The 16,997-nt window shown below is 41.3% G+C and overlaps 1 pseudogene; it reads left to right on the top strand.

Moving 5' to 3' along the window:
• LOC106582483 (homeobox protein Hox-D1-like) overlaps window positions 1–16,764 on the top strand; it is a 119,146-nt pseudogene extending 102,382 nt beyond the window's left edge.
• Window positions 16,765–16,997: the final 233 nt, after the last annotated feature.

Here is a 16,997-nt window from a genome sequence, read left to right as displayed (position 1 = left end):
GCATTAATGGATATAGAACATACTTTAATCCTTATCTCTGCTGCTGCATTAACTGGGACACAATAAGCCTAGTTTGGGGCTTTGCCTTCAGGCTAGCTGGTGCTCAAGTAGCCTGACACCAATTGACACAGGATGGTTTTTCCAGGTCATCTTGCAACAACATTGCCCTCTCTCCAACAGTGGCCAACACACAATGGAGATCTTTAAGTTGACAGACAACCATTGGTGCATGGAGAGACTGAGGCGCAGCTCAATTAGTCAGATGAGTGGGATATTTTGCCATGAGTTGCGAAGCAATTAACTGCCATCCTGCCCTGCTCTTAAACTTAGCAATGGTCACAGTCTGTTTGGTGGAGGATGAGGACCCATGTCAACAAGAGTTTGAAATCCTGTTGACGTTAGATTTGACAGGTATCAGCTTTGGTCTTATCAGTACCACTAAAGTCATTGATTTCAATAGGCTGAATTCATATGATAATAACCTTGTATTACTGTTTATTTATATGTAACTAATATATACTGAAGTAATATATACTGTAAAGATCAGGGTTACACCTGAAGTAATATATACTGTAAAGATCAGTGTTACACCTGAAGTAATATATACTGTAAAGATCAGTGTTACACCTGAAGTAATATATACTGTAAAGATCAGTGTTACACCTGAAGTAATATATACTGTAAAGATCAGGGTTACACCTGAAGTAATATATATTGTAAAGATCAGGGTTACACCTGAAGTAATATGTATTGTAAAGATCAGGGTTACACCTGAAGTAATATATACTGTAAAGATCAGGGTTACACATGAAGTAATATATATTGTAAAGATCAGGCTTACACCTGAAGTAATATATACTGTAAAGATCAGGGTTACACCTGAAGTAATATATACTGTAAAGATCAGTGTTACACCTGAAGTATTATATACTGTAATGATCAGGGATACACCTGAAGTAACATATACTGTAATGATCAGGGTTACACCTTCATAAAAGCTTTCTTTGCCTCATAATGTTAAATCCAGATTGTTTAGGCATGCTTTTTTCCCCCCCTTTATTTAACTAGGCAAATCAGTTAAGTACAGATTCTTATTTTCAATGACAGCCTAGGAACAGTGGGTTAACTGCCTTGTTCAGGGGCAGAATGACAGATTTGTACCTTGACAGCTCAGGGATTTGAACTTGCAACCATTTCAGTTACTAGCCCAATGCTCTAACCACTAGGCTACCCTGACTTGTTCTCCAAACTAAAGCTGAAACTTGTGAGCCCAGACTGCTAATAAGGCCTCTGTAGAAGGCAGGCAGTAGCAGCAGCTCCAGTTTGATTCATTTCCTCTGTTCCACTGTTTAAGTCCTCCTGGCTAGCAGATCCCAGTTGCCATGGCTCCCACCACAGTTATCACCCGCTTGTCTCCCAGTTCTGTTGATTCCGCCATTGTTGTTGTTAACTTTGTTTCCCCTCCACTCCTTTTTGATACCTTTTAGGGTGTGGTATATTTAAGCATTAAGTCCTGAGGGGATGTGGTATGTGGCCAATATACCGCAGGTAAGGATGGTTCTTACGCATGACACAATGCAGAGTGCCTGGATACAGCCCTTAGCCGTGGTATATGGGCAATATACCACAAACTCCGAGGTGACTTATCGCTATTATAAACTGGTTACCAACGTAGTTAGAGCAGTAAAAATACATTTTTGTCATACCCATTGTATACGGTTTAATATACCACGGCTTTCAGCCAATCAGCATTCAGGGCTCGAACCAGCCTGTGTATAATAATATATTAATCAAGTTGTTATTTATTATATGCTGTTCAAGGAATGATAATTTTGGCCCTAGAGGACAAAGGGGCCAGGCATTCCAAATGAAGTAAACATCTTAACACTAAAATCATCTCTCTGATTAATGGCCCCTTAAAGACAGGGCAAAACAATGTAATGTATTGTTTAGTGGAGATAGTGAAGACTTGCATCACAGTTTAACACTGATGTCCAGTGATTGGTTCATACTGTATTTGTCTGCACATTGTTTATAACAATTGAGGAGTAAACATTTTGGGAGGGAATACAAAAATGGTGGGGTTTTGTATTATCCAATCAAACTTTATTTATATAGCACATTTCTTCCAACAAATGCATTTCAAGGTGCTTAACAAATAAAACTGAACTAGCTCTATACCTTCCAGCAACAATGCAAGGTCATTGTGAAGCACAGCCATTAGCTCACTGTGCGAGGTGACCCCAACGTTTATTTCTCAGGGTTCATTAAGAACAAATGCACAATGGTCTAAAATAAGACCAATGCAACTTACCCAACCCACTGAACCCAGTCCCCCTTTACTTACATTTCGGGAGAAATATAATAATTATTTTTAATTACTGCTGCTGGGCACTATTCAAATTGTAATTCTCCTCATCCACCCCGATTGATCTGGTCACATTAGGCGGCTGTGGCGAAATGCAGTGTATAATATTCACGCTGGTACCCCTTGGTTGTGCCGTGTGTCAGAAGCCATCTTGCAGAGAATCCCTCACCCACCTTGGAGCGCAGCCTGTGGAACTGATGAGGTGAACAGCATTGCTCTGCAGCTCCACGCTAGTAATCACGGGACTGAAGAAACACATACATCATCTGCCACACAGGTTGGCATGGCGAGTGAAAAGCCTTCACATTGCGTAAGATGTTGGACAAATGATGGTCATACACGTGTTTGTCTCCTCACAGATGGCTCTGCATCTTCAGTCAGGAAAAAGCTGAGCCTGGCACTTCTTCCGCCCCCCCACTCCTCTCGCGCCCTCTTCCTCTCTCCCTCCGTAAGGCATCAGTCTTTTCCCCTTTTTTGCTCCTTCCGTGCAGGAGGTTGAATGTTGGCAACACTGTTAGTGCCCTCAGCCGATATACTAGAGGGAAAGATTACATAAATGATTTGCCAATTGTTTGACACATGCAGGGCATTGTCCTTGGATTAATCATCAGCGCTCTGTCAATTGAAGGTGTGAATGGTGCCACTAGTGTTTTGTATCTCTGTGTGAAGCTTCTTGGCTCCTCTTGGCTTTTCTTGGCTTCCCTTGGCTTCTCTTGGCTTCTCTTGGCTTCCCTTGGCTTCTCTTGGCTCCTCTTGGGCTTCTCTTGGCGCCTGTACTCTCCAGGAAATAGGCTCCACAATCCAGCTGTCTTCAGCAGCATAGTGCTTGGTGGTAGGAGGATAGACCACATCTAGATCTGACATTTGGATATCAATGCAGTAGTGGATTTAAACAACTCATGCTCTATAATTGTCTTTCTGTTATACTTGTAATGATTTCTGACCCGCCTTGTGATAATCACAGGAGAGAGTGGAAACTGAACCGAACACAGCCGTTCTGCTTCTGAATAGGCTCATTAGAAACACAATTACACACTCTAATCACACCTCAACATGAATGTCAAGGGTGTACAAAATGATTTTCTCTTGCACACGGTCACTGCGGAATACATTTATGAAACACAGAAATGATCTCTAATAGTCAGTAATATTTACCGATTTCACACTATCAAAACACCATCAATGGTGTGTATAAACAAATGAGCTTCATTAGAATATTGATGATTTTCTTTTGGAGTAAAAGGACTGGCATGTGTTGCCCTAGCTGCGCTTTTGCACAGAAGCTTGGATCTCATTGCTATTAGCTCATCTAAATGGTACAGGTATCACTTCTCCCTCCCAGAAAGCAAACCATCCTTGTGTTTCTCAAACATCAGGACACACTGTAATAAAAAATCAAATCAAATTTTATTGGTCACATACACATATTTAGCAGATGTTATTGAGGGTGTAGTGAATGCTTTTCTTCCTAGCTCCAACAGTGAGGTAGTATCTAAAAATGATTCACAACAATACACACAAATCTGCAAGTAAAAGAAGGGATTTAAGAAGTATATCAATATTTCATCGTGCTATGTCGGAGTGGCATCGACTAAAATACTGTAGAATATAATACAGTATATACATATGAGATAAGTAAAGCACTATGTAAACATTATTTAACTTCTATGGGCTAGGTGGGACGCTAGAGTCCCACCTGCGGGACACGGCCAGTGAAATATCAGGGCGGACAATTAAAAAACAACAAAATGTCATAATTCAACTTTCTCAAACATACAACTATTTTACACCATTTTAAAGATACACTTCTCGTTAATCTAACCACATTGTCCGATTTCAAAAAGGCTTCACAGTGAAAGCAAAACATTAGATTATGTTAGGATAGTACATAGACAAAAATAATCACACAGACATTTTCCAAGCAAGGACATGTGTCAATAAAACCCAAAACACAGCGAAATGAAGCACTAACCTTTGACGATCTTCATCAGATGACACTCCTAGGATATTATGTTACACAATACATGTATGTTTTGTTCGATAAATTTCATATTTATATCCAAAAACAGCATTTTACATTGGCGCGTGATGTTCAGAAAATGTATTCCCACCAAAACGTCCGGTGAATGTGCACATCAATTTACAAAAATACTCATCATAAACGTTGACAAAATATAGAACAATTATTTTAAGAATTATAGATAGACTACCCCTGGATGCAACCGCTGTGTCAGATTTTAAAATAGCTTTACGGAGAAAGCACATTTTTAAATATTCTGAGTACATAGTTCAGCCATCACGGTGAGCTATTCAGACACCCGCCAAGTTCGGGGCAACCTAAACTCAGAATTAGTATTAGAAATATGCTCTTACCTCTGCTGATCTTCGTCAGAATGCACTCCCAGGACTGCTACTTCCACAAGAAATGTTGTTTTTGTTCAAAATAATCCATATTTATGTACAAATACCTCCGTTTTGTTCGTGCGTACAGATCACTTATCCAAAGGCATAACGCACGAGCGCGGAACGAGAGACGAAAAGTCAAAATGTTCCATTACTGTACTTAGAAGCATGTCAAACGCTGTTTAAAATCAATCTTTATGGTATTTTTAACATAAAATTGCGATAATATTCCAACCGGACAATAGCATATTCATTCAAGAAGAAAAAGAAGGAGGGGCGCGCTCGTGGGACCGAGCATATCCAATCCCTTTGTTGCCAGGCAGACCACTCAGTATCTGAGCTTCTATACTCTGCCCAGTGACAGGAAAATGCTCAAACCACTTTCTGAAGGCTTTAGACAGCCAATGGAAGCCTTAGGAAGTGCAACGTCACCCCACAGACACTGGAGCTTCGATAGAGAATCAAAAGAAGAACCACAATTCTCAGACTTTTCACTTCCTGCTTGGATTTTTCTCAGGTTTTTGCCTGCCATATGAGTTCTGTTATACTCACAGACACCATTCAAACAGTTTTAGAAACTTCAGAGTGTTTTCCATCGAAATCTACTAATAATATGCATATTCTAGTTTCTTGGCCAGAGTAGTAACCTGTTTAAATTGGGTACGTTTTTCATCCGGCCGTGAAAATACTGCCCCCTAGCCCAGACAGGTTAAGCATTATTAAAGTGACTGCTGTTCCATTATTAAAGTTGCCAGAGATTCCATGTCTAGGTATATAGGGCAGCATCCTCTAAGGTGCAGGGTTGAGTAACCGGGTGGTAGCCTGCTAGTGAAGGTACTGATGCACCTTTATGAATTGGTCTGTCATTCTATTAGCAATCCACCAAAGACTGATCTTAGGCACAACAGCACCTCTAGAACATCAGGCATCTAAAGAAATTTGGCACGGCCCCTTAACACCCTCACAAACTTCTACAGATGCGCCACTGCATCACCTCATGGTACGGCAACTGCACCGCCCTCAACCGCATGGGTTTCCATAGGGTGGTGGGGTCAGCCCAACGCATCATCGGATGCACGCTGCCTGCCTTCCAGGACATCTACAGTACCCGGTGACAAAGGAAGAAGAAGATCATTAAGGACAGCAGTCACCCGAGCAACGGACTGTTTACTCCGCTACCGTCTAGTAGACGGAGTCAGTAAAGGTGCATCAGTGCCAAGACGGAGAGACTAAAAAACTGCTTATTTTACAATCAGACTGTTGAACAGCTTCTATTACCATCAGACTGTTGAACAGCTTCTATTACCATCAGACTGTTGAACAGCTTCTATTACCATCAGACTGTTGACCAGCTTCTATTACCATCAGACTGTTGACCAGCTTCTATTACCATCAGACTGTTGAACAGCTTCTATTACCATCAGACTGTTGAACAGCTTCTATTACCATCAGACTGTTGAACAGCTTCTATTACCATCAGACTGTTAAACAGCTTCTATTACCATCAGACTGTTGAACAGCTTCTATTACTATCAGACTGTTGAACAGCTTCTATCACCATCAGACTGTTGAACAGCTTCTATTACCATCAGACTGTTGAACAGCTTCTATTACCAGACCATCAGACTGTTGCACAGCTTCTATTACCATCAGACTGTTGAACAGCTTCTATTACCATCAGACTGTTGAACAGCTTCTATTACCAGACCATCAGACTGTTGAACAGCTTCTATTACCATCAGACTGTTGAACAGCTTCTATTACCATCAGACTGTTGAACAGCTTCTATTACCATCAGACTGTTGAACAGCTTCTATTACCATCAGACTGTTGAACAGCTTCTATTACCATCAGACTGTTGAACAGCTTCTATTACCATCAGACTGTTGAACAGCTTCTATTACCATCAGACTGTTGAACAGCTTCTATTACCAGACCATCAGACTGTTGAACAGCTTCTATTACCATCAGACTGTTGAACAGCTTCTATTACCATCAGACTGTTGACCAGCTTCTATTACCATCAGACTGTTGAACAGCTTCTATTACCAGACCATCAGACTGTTGACCAGCTTCTATTACCATCAGACTGTTGAACAGCTTCTATTACCATCAGACTGTTGAACAGCTTCTATCATCAGACCATCAGACTGTTGAACAGCTTCTATTACCATCAGACTGTTGAACAGCTTCTATTACCATCAGACTGTTGAACAGCTTCTATTACCATCAGACTGTTGAACAGCTTCTATTACCATCAGACTGTTGAACAGCTTCTATTACCAGACCATCAGACTGTTGAACAGCTTCTATTACCATCAGACTGTTGAACAGCTTCTATTACCATCAGACTGTTGACCAGCTTCTATTACCATCAGACTGTTGAACAGCTTCTATTACCAGACCATCAGACTGTTGACCAGCTTCTATTACCATCAGACTGTTGAACAGCTTCTATTACCATCAGACTGTTGAACAGCTTCTATCATCAGACCATCAGACTGTTGAACAGCTTCTATTACCATCAGACTGTTGAACAGCTTCTATTACCATCAGACTGTTGAACAGCTTCTATTACCATCAGACTGTTGAACAGCTTCTATTACCATCAGACTGTTGAACAGCTTCTATTACCATTAGACTGTTGAACAGCTTCTATTACCATCAGACTGTTGAACAGCTTCTATTACCAGACCATCAGACTGTTGAACAGCTTCTATTACCATCAGACTGTTGAACAGCTTCTATTACCATCAGACTGTTGAACAGCTTCTATTACCATCAGACTGTTGACCATCTTCTATTACCATCAGACTGTTGAATAGCTTCTATTACCAGACCATCAGACTGTTGAACAGCTTCTATTACCATCAGACTGTTGAACAGCTTCTATTACCATCAGACTGTTGAACAGCTTCTATTACCATCAGACTGTTGAACAGCTTCTATTACCATCAGACTGTTCAACAGCTTTTATCACCATCAGACTGTTGAACAGCTTCTATTACCATCAGACTGTTCAACAGCTTCTATCACCATCAGACTGTTGAACAGCTTCTATTACCATCAGACTGTTGAACAGCTTCTATTACCATCAGACTGTTAAACAGCTTCTATTACCATCAGACTGTTGAACAGCTTCTATTACCAGACCATCAGACTGTTGAACAGCTTCTATTACCATCAGACTGTTGAACAGCTTCTATTACCATCAGACTGTTGAATAGCTTCTATTACCATCAGACTGTTGAACAGCTCCTATTACCATCAGACTGTTGAACAGCTTATATTACCATCAGGCTCAGGGTCAGGCAGAGAGGTCAGGCGGGCGGGTACAGGGTCAGAACGTGCAAAGGACAAGAACCAGCAGGACGAGTAAGGAGAGGCTGGGAAACGATAGGAGCTGACAGGAACAACTCTGGTTAGCTTAAACGAACAAGAAGAACTGGCAACAAACAGACATAGAGGTATAGGTACAGGTATAAATACACAGGGGATGATAGGGAAGATGGCCGATACCTGGAGGGGGGGTGGAGACAAGCACAAGGACGGGTGAAACAGATCAGGGCGTGACAACACTGAACAAAAATATAAACGCAACTTGTAAAGTGTTGGTCCCATGTTTTATGAGCTGAAATAAAAGATCCCAGAAATGTTCCATATGCACAAAAAGCTTACTTCTCTCAAATTTTGTGCACAAATTTGTTTACATCCCTGTTAGTGAGAATTTTATCCTTTGACAAGATAATCCATCCACCTGACAGGTGTGGCATATTAAGAAGCTGATTAAACAGCATGATAATTACACAGATGCACCTTGTGCTGGGGACAATAAAAGGACACTCTAAAATGTGCAGTTTTGTCACGCAACACAATGCCACAAATGTCTCAAGTTTTGAGAGAGCTTACAATTGGCATGCTGACTGCAGGAATGTTCACCATAGCTGTTTCCTGAGAATTGAATGTTCATTTTTCTACCGTAAGCTGCCTCCAACGTCGTTTTTGAGAATTTGGCTGTACGTTCAACCGGCCTCACAACAGCAGACTTACGTGTAACCACGCCAGCCCAGAACCTCCACATCCGGATTCTTCACCTGCGGGATCGTCAGAGGGGGAGGAAGAGGTGCTGAGGAGTATTTGTGTCTGTAATAAAGCCATAAACTCATTCTGATTTGCTGGGCCTGGCTCCACAGTGGGTGTACCCCTGCCTAGTCACTTGAAATCCATAGATTAGGGTCTTATATGATTTCCTTATATGAACTGTAACTCTTTGAAATTGTTGCATGTTGCGTTTATATTTTTGTTCAGTATACATATAAAGTGGGTGAAACATTATTAAAGTCACCAGTGTTCAATGACTCTATGTACAAGCTAAAGGGTAGAGTACCGGGTGGTAGCCGGCTAGTAACAGTGACTAAGGTTCAGGGCAGGCAACTGGATGGACGCCGACTAGTGGTGACTATTTAACAATCTGATGGCCTGGAGTTTTTTCAGGCTGTCAGTTCCAGCATTGATGCATCTGTATTGTCTCCGCCTTCTAGATGGTAGTGGGGGTGAACAGGCCCTGGCTCGGGTGGCTGAGGTCCTTGATGATCTTCTAGATGGTAGTGGGGGTGAACAGGCCCTGGCTCGGGTGGCTGAGGTTCTTGATGATCTTCTAGATGGTAGTGGGGGTGAACAGGCCCTGGCTCGGGTGGCTGAGGTTCTTGATGATCTTCTAGATGGTAGTGGGGGTGAACAGGCCCTGGCTCGGGTGGCTGAGGTCCTTGATGATCTTCTAGATGGTAGTGGGGGTGAACAGGCCCTGGCTCGGGTGGCTGAGGTCCTTGATGATCTTCTAGATGGTAGTGGGGGTGAACAGGCCCTGGCTCGGGTGGCTGAGGTTCTTGATGATCTTCTTGGCCTTCCTGTAACACCGGGTGCTGTAAATGTCCTGGAGGGCAGGCAGTGTGCCCCTAGTGATGCGTTGGGCTAACCACACCACCCTCTGGAGCGCTGTGCAGTTGTGGACGGGGCAATTGCCATACCAGGCAGTGATACAGCCCAACAGGATGCTGTTGACGGTGCATCTGTAGAAGTTTCTGAGAGTCTTAGGGGCCAAGCCAAATTTCTTCAGCCTCTTGAGGTTTAAGAGGCGCTGGTGTGCCTTCTTCACCACACTGTCTGTCTGAATGGACCGTTTCAGGTTGTCAATCACACACATACACACACACAGCCAATGCTGTTGTCCCATTGGCCATGTCATAGAGACATTGAACCACTGGACTCTTCCAGATTCACACTGAGTGTTTAAATACTGTATTCCCGACAAAGCTCATTCTAATATTTGTATACTTTGTAGATCCACTGTTATTACACACTGCATATTTATTTATATACTGGATTCTTGACATAGCTCAGTCTAATATATCTACTGCTGTACATATCATTCTTAGTATATCTTTTTTTAAATTCATCCGGTGTAGATACATATAGATTTCATTTGGATTACTGTTACAGTGCTAGGTGGGTCGTCAATTAGATTACTGTTACAGTGCTATCTGGGTTGTCAATTAGATTACTGTTACAGTGCTATCTGGGTTGTCAATTAGATTACTGTTACAGTGCTATCTGGGTTGTCAATTAGATTACTGTTACAGTGCTATCTGGGTTGTCAATTAGATTACTGTTACAGTGCTAGGTGGGTCGTCAATTAGATTACTGTTACAGTGCTATCTGGGTTGTCAATTAGATTACTGTTACAGTGCTATGTGGGTTGTCAATTAGATTACTGTTACAGTGCTATCTGGGTTGTCAATTAGATTACTGTTACAGTGCTATCTGGGTTGTCAATTAGATTACTGTTACAGTGCTATGTGGGTTGTCAATTAGATTACTGTTACAGTGCTATGTGGGTTGTCAATTAGATTACTGTTACAGTGCTATCTGGGTTGTCAATTAGATTACTGTTACAGTGCTATGTGGGTTGTCAATTAGATTACTGTTACAGTGCTATCTGGGTTGTCAATTAGATTACTGTTACAGTGCTATGTGGGTTGTCAATTAGATTACTGTTACAGTGCTATCTGGGTTGTCAATTAGATTACTGTTACAGTGCTATCTGGGTTGTCAATTAGATTACTGTTACAGTGCTATGTGGCTTGTCAATTAGATTACTGTTACAGTGCTATGTGGGTTGTCAATTAGATTACTGTTACAGTGCTATCTGGGTTGTCAATTAGATTACTGTTACAGTGCTATCTGGGTTGTCAATTAGATTACTGTTACAGTGCTATCTGGGTTGTCAATTAGATTACTGTTACAGTGCTATGTGGGTTGTCAATTAGATTACTGTTACAGTGCTATGTGGGTTGTCAATTAGATTACTGTTACAGTGCTATCTGGGTTGTCAATTAGATTACTGTTACAGTGCTATCTGGGTTGTCAATTAGATTACTGTTACAGTGCTATCTGGGTTGTCAATTAGATTACTGTTACAGTGCTATCTGGGTTGTCAATTAGATTACTGTTACAGTGCTATGTGGCTTGTCAATTAGATTACTGTTACAGTGCTATCTGGGTTGTCAATTAGATTACTGTTACAGTGCTATCTGGGTTGTCAATTAGATTACTGTTACAGTGCTATCTGGGTTGTCAATTAGATTACTGTTACAGTGCTATCTGGGTTGTCAATTAGATTACTGTTACAGTGCTATGTGGGTTGTCAATTAGATTACTGTTACAGTGCTATCTGGGTTGTCAATTAGATTACTGTTACAGTGCTATGTGGGTTGTCAATTAGATTACTGTTACAGTGCTATCTGGGTTGTCAATTAGATTACTGTTACAGTGCTATGTGGGTTGTTGATTAGATTACTGTTACAGTGCTATGTGGGTTGTTGATTAGATTACTGTTACAGTGCTATCTGGGTTGTCAATTAGATTACTGTTACAGTGCTATGTGGGTTGTCAATTAGATTACTGTTACAGTGCTATCTGGGTTGTCAATTAGATTACTGTTACAGTGCTATCTGGGTTGTCAATTAGATTACTGTTACAGTGCTATGTGGGTTGTCAATTAGAGTACTGTTACAGTGCTATGTGGGTTGTCAATTAGATTACTGTTACAGTGCTATGTGGGTTGTCAATTAGATTACTGTTACAGTGCTATGTGGGTTGTCAAGTAGATTACTGTTACAGTGCTATCTGGGTTGTCAATTAGATTACTGTTACAGTGCTATCTGGGTTGTCAATTAGATTACTGTTACAGTGCTATCTGGGTTGTCAATTAGATTACTGTTACAGTGCTATCTGGGTTGTCAATTAGATTACTGTTACAGTGCTATCTGGGTTGTCAATTAGATTACTGTTACAGTGCTATCTGGGTTGTCAATTAGATTACTGTTACAGTGCTATCTGGGTTGTTAATTAGATTACTGTTACAGTGCTATCTGGGTTGTCAATTAGATTACTGTTACAGTGCTATGTGGGTTGTCAATTAGATTACTGTTACAGTGCTATGTGGGTTGTCAATTAGATTACTGTTACAGTGCTATATGGGTTGTCAATTAGATTACTGTTACAGTGCTATCTGGGTTGTCAATTAGATTACTGTTACAGTGCTATGTGGGTTGTCAATTAGATTACTGTTACAGTGCTATCTGGGTTGTCAATTAGATTACTGTTACAGTGCTATCTGGGTTGTCAATTAGATTACTGTTACAGTGCTATCTGGGTTGTCAATTAGATTACTGTTACAGTGCTATGTGGGTTGTCAATTAGATTACTGTTACAGTGCTATGTGGGTTGATAATTAGATTACTGTTACAGTGCTATCTGGGTTGTTGATTAGATTACTGTTACAGTGCTATGTGGGTTGATAATTAGATTACTGTTACAGTGCTATCTGGGTTGTTGATTAGATTACTGTTACAGTGCTATCTGGGTTGTTGATTGGATTCGCTGTTTTTTGTTGTACATTTTGTTTTACATGTTAACTATTTGTGCACTTGTTTGACATTACGCTACTTTGTTAGGAGCTAGTAACATAAGCATTTCGCTGCAGCCCGTCATAACATCTGCTAAACTGTGTACGCGACCAATACACTTTTGATTTAATGTGATATTCTACACTGCAGAACCTAAGGAATTGAAATACCACCATGTGCACCTTTTAAACCTGTGCAAGCATGTGTTTTTCTTATTTTCCAATAAGGCCCGCATAAGGCCCCTGTAACATGAAACCCTGTGGAATTCAGTATAATGATGGCTTATATGATCAGTAGATAAATTAGATTAAGAATGATGAGTAGTAATCTTAGTAGGACATCATAATAGGACCAGCAGACAAAATGGTCCTGTTAACACAAGCAGCAGTATGCAAAGCTTTAAAAAAAAAAATAAAGAAAAAAGATTATCAATGGAGGAGGCGTTTTGTCCAGGTGCTGTGAGATAGTGTCATGCAGCGGGGCAGTGAAGAGAAGGCAGCCATTTCATAATGCCCTTAATAGCAATTCCCTTCACACAGTTGCAACTGTGCTCAAAAACCATTAAACATGAATCACTTCGTCTTGCAATTTGCATAAAATGCACCCCCAGATTCCTTCTATTCACCTCTATCTATGGAATGGATTCAACTAAGCTACACTATATGGCATAATAGAACACAAACATGGCCATGCTCTGGGACAGGGCAGACATCCAGGAACCATGGCAGGCCAGTCCCTACCAGCAACATAATTCATGTTATGCCATACAGCCAGACATAGGAAATGTAGTAGATTTGGAGAATAAAACTGGCCACACTAGTCACAGAATATTGCCTTGTGTCTTTTAAAGGTAAGCTGATTTGGTAAACATTCTGGCATGTTCTGATTTCCAAAACAAGACGGGTGCTGACTGTGTTGTTGGTGTTTATTTGGGTTGCACAAGGCGGGCGGCGAGACAACACGTACCAGCTTATTCACAGAGGGACAGTTGTGCCCTGGAGTGATGAGGTAATCAGCTACCTAAAAGACCCATTGCTCAGACAACCAGGAGCCAGTCAAGACTATAAAGTGTACTGAGCAACTGAAGATTGATCACAGACCATTTATTTAGACAAACATCACTTCATAAAAAAAGGTAATTTATCTGACGTGCCCTCCAAAGCCACTGATGTAGTTTCTATACGAATCAGCAAAACACCAAAATGACATCTTTGTCTCAGATTAGAGAAATGACATAAATCATCTCATTACAGTGTCAAAACAGCTTTTGAACCTTGCACTTACACACTTTCGTTGACTAGTGAAAAAAACGTTCTCATCTTTCAGTTTGTCTCCAAGTTTCATAATTAATGTAATGCTCACACAGCACATACTGCCTGATTCAAAACAGATCATGAACTTTTCATCATAAACAAACAATTCATGATAGGTCTAAACTTGTGAAATCTTGATACATTCTATACTGGATATTGTGCAACCAATATAGCCTAGAACAACACAGAACACAAGCAGAACTTAGACACCAATATAGCCTAGAACAACACAGAACACAATCAGAACATAGACACTAATATAGCCTAGAACAACACAGAACACAATCAGAACATAGACACTAATATAGCCTAGAACCACACAGAACACAATCAGAACATAGACAAAGGAAAGGGAGAGGCCTCAGGGCTGGTAGTATATGGTGTGTCTGACAACCCAGTTTGTCAGTGAGGTAGCTTGGCAGTGAGTAGTTAGGCAGTGAGTAGTTAGGCAGTGAGGTAGTTAGGCAGTGAGGTAGTTTGGCAGTGAGTAGTTAGGCAGTGAGGTAGTTTGTCAGTGAGGTAGTTTGTCAGTGAGGTAGTTTGGCAGTGAGGTAGTTTGGCAGTGAGTAGTTAGGCAGTGAGGTAGTTTGTCAGTGAGGTAGTTTGTCAGTGAGGTAGTTTGTCAGTGAGGTAGTTTGGCAGTGAGGTAGTTTGGCAGTGAGTAGTTAGGCAGTGAGGTAGTTTGGCAGTGAGGTAGCTTGGCAGTGAGTAGTTAGGCAGTGAGGTAGTTTGGCAGTGAGTAGTTTGTCAGTGAGGTAGTTTGTCAGTGAGGTAGTTTGGCAGTGAGGTAGTTTGGCAGTGAGGTAGTTTGGCAGTGAGGTAGTTTGGCAGTGAGTAGTTAGGCAGTGAGGTAGTTTGGCAGTGAGGTAGCTTGGCAGTGAGTAGTTAGGCAGTGAGGTAGTTTGGCAGTGAGTAGTTAGGCAGTGAGGTAGTTTGGCAGTGAGTAGTTTGGCAGTGAGGTAGTTTGTCAGTGAGGTAGTTTGGCAGTGAGGTAGTTTGGCAGTGAGGTAGTTTGGCAGTGAGTAGTTAGGCAGTGAGGTAGTTTGGCAGTGAGGTACCTGCCCTGTAATAGCAGCAACACAGCACGAGTTCATCTCATTACTTTCCTAAATGCCTCCGTTTGCATTTGTCAGTTCGCAATGTATCACTCAGAGGGGGTTGATGGGAAATTCTCCAAGTCTGCCCTTGAACGGAGGCCAGTCAGCACGGGACCAAACCCTCGCCTTGTAAACGTTGCATTGCACTAGCTGTTACTGCTTGGCTAAATACATACCATATTAAAATCACACAGGCACCGGAGAGTCAGAGAAATAACCTCTTGATTCCCTCTTAAGTAAAGGAGAGGGAAACCGTTTAATGAAGATGGATCATCGTCATACGTTTACATTACATTTTTTCTAACAGCAAGCATATAGTTTAATTACAGCCGGTGCTCACCTCTGACCTCTCCCTTTTAGACAGGGTGCTCAGTGGCTCAATCCGTCCACTAGCTATTGTTTTGGTTTGGGTTCTTTTTTGTTGTTGCTGCCGTCTAAATGTATTCTCAACAAAAATCTGCCAGCATAGTATTTTCTTGCCTTCCTAGTCCTTTGGGAAATATTTACAATTCATCCCAATTCCCTGTGGCCAGATTCTTCCTGGTCTAGTTCCTCTGTGAGGTCTCCTGTGAAATGATGTCCTCCATCAGCGCTGAATGTCACTAAGTCTACACCATTACTGCAGACTGGGATCCCCAGACTGGGATCTACTACATAGAGCCACGACTACATGGAACTCTATTCCACATCAAGTAACGCAAGCAATAAAATTACATTTGAAAAACAGATTTAAAAAAACACCTTATGGAACAGCGGGGACTGTAAAGCAACACAAACATTGGCACAGACAGACAGACAGACAGACAGACAGACAGACAGACAGACAGACAGACAGACAGACAGACAGACAGACAGACAGACAGACAGACAGACAGACAGACAGACAGACAGACAGACAGACAGACAGACAGACACACACACACACACACACACACACACACACACACACACACAGACAGACGTGTGGTTGTGGTCGAGTAGGGGCCTGAGGGTACACAGTGTGTTGGGAAATCTGTGAATGTATTGTAATGTTTGAAATTGTATAAACTGCTTTAATTTTGCTGGACCCCAGAAAGAGTAGCTGCTGCTTTGGCAGCAGCTAAAGGGGATCCATAATAAATACAAACACAAATACAAAAGACTCCATGGTGGACAAAATAATTCCAAATTTCTTTCCTCTCTCATTTGCAATGAAGGTCTTGCTTCTGCCATGCAAGACGGACAGAAGGAGTTGTAACGCTGTATGATGCTTTACGGGTCTTTATATTTTAATATGTGGGATGAACAGAACAAGGTTCCACAAGTCATCTGAACAGCAGACCACTGCCACATTTGAAGGCCAATTGACTGACTGATTTCTCTCTGAAAGTAGATGTGGGCAATTCCATGGTAACAGAGTGATGCGAAGACGCAGATATTTCACTTTAAAATGCATGTCAAGCAAAAACCAATAATCGCAAACCATATTAACTCTATGCACAGTGATTACTTTGAACAATTTCAACGGAAAATTTGACAAACACATTTAGGCAACTTGAAGAACAGTGCAGATGCAATGTGACTGTTTGATCTGTTAACAGAATGACTGTTTGATCTGTTAACAGAATGACTGTTAGTGCTGTTTGTGCCATCATTCTGTTACCAAACATAGCAAGTGGAATGGGGTTACGCTGAATGAGGTTACGCTGAATGTGGTTACGCTGAATGATACCAAACATTAGCAGGAGAAATGGGGTTACATGGAATATTACCAAACATAGCAGGAGGAATGGGGTTATGCTGAAAGATACCAAACATAGCAGGAGGAATGGGGTTTCTCTGAATGGGGTTAAGCTGAATGGGGTTTCTC

This window comes from Salmo salar, chromosome 21, assembly GCF_965601325.2.
Source record: "Salmo salar chromosome 21, fSalSal1, whole genome shotgun sequence".
Classification (NCBI taxonomy): Eukaryota; Metazoa; Chordata; class Actinopteri; order Salmoniformes; family Salmonidae; genus Salmo; species Salmo salar.
This window is presented reverse-complemented; position numbering and strand designations above follow the sequence as displayed.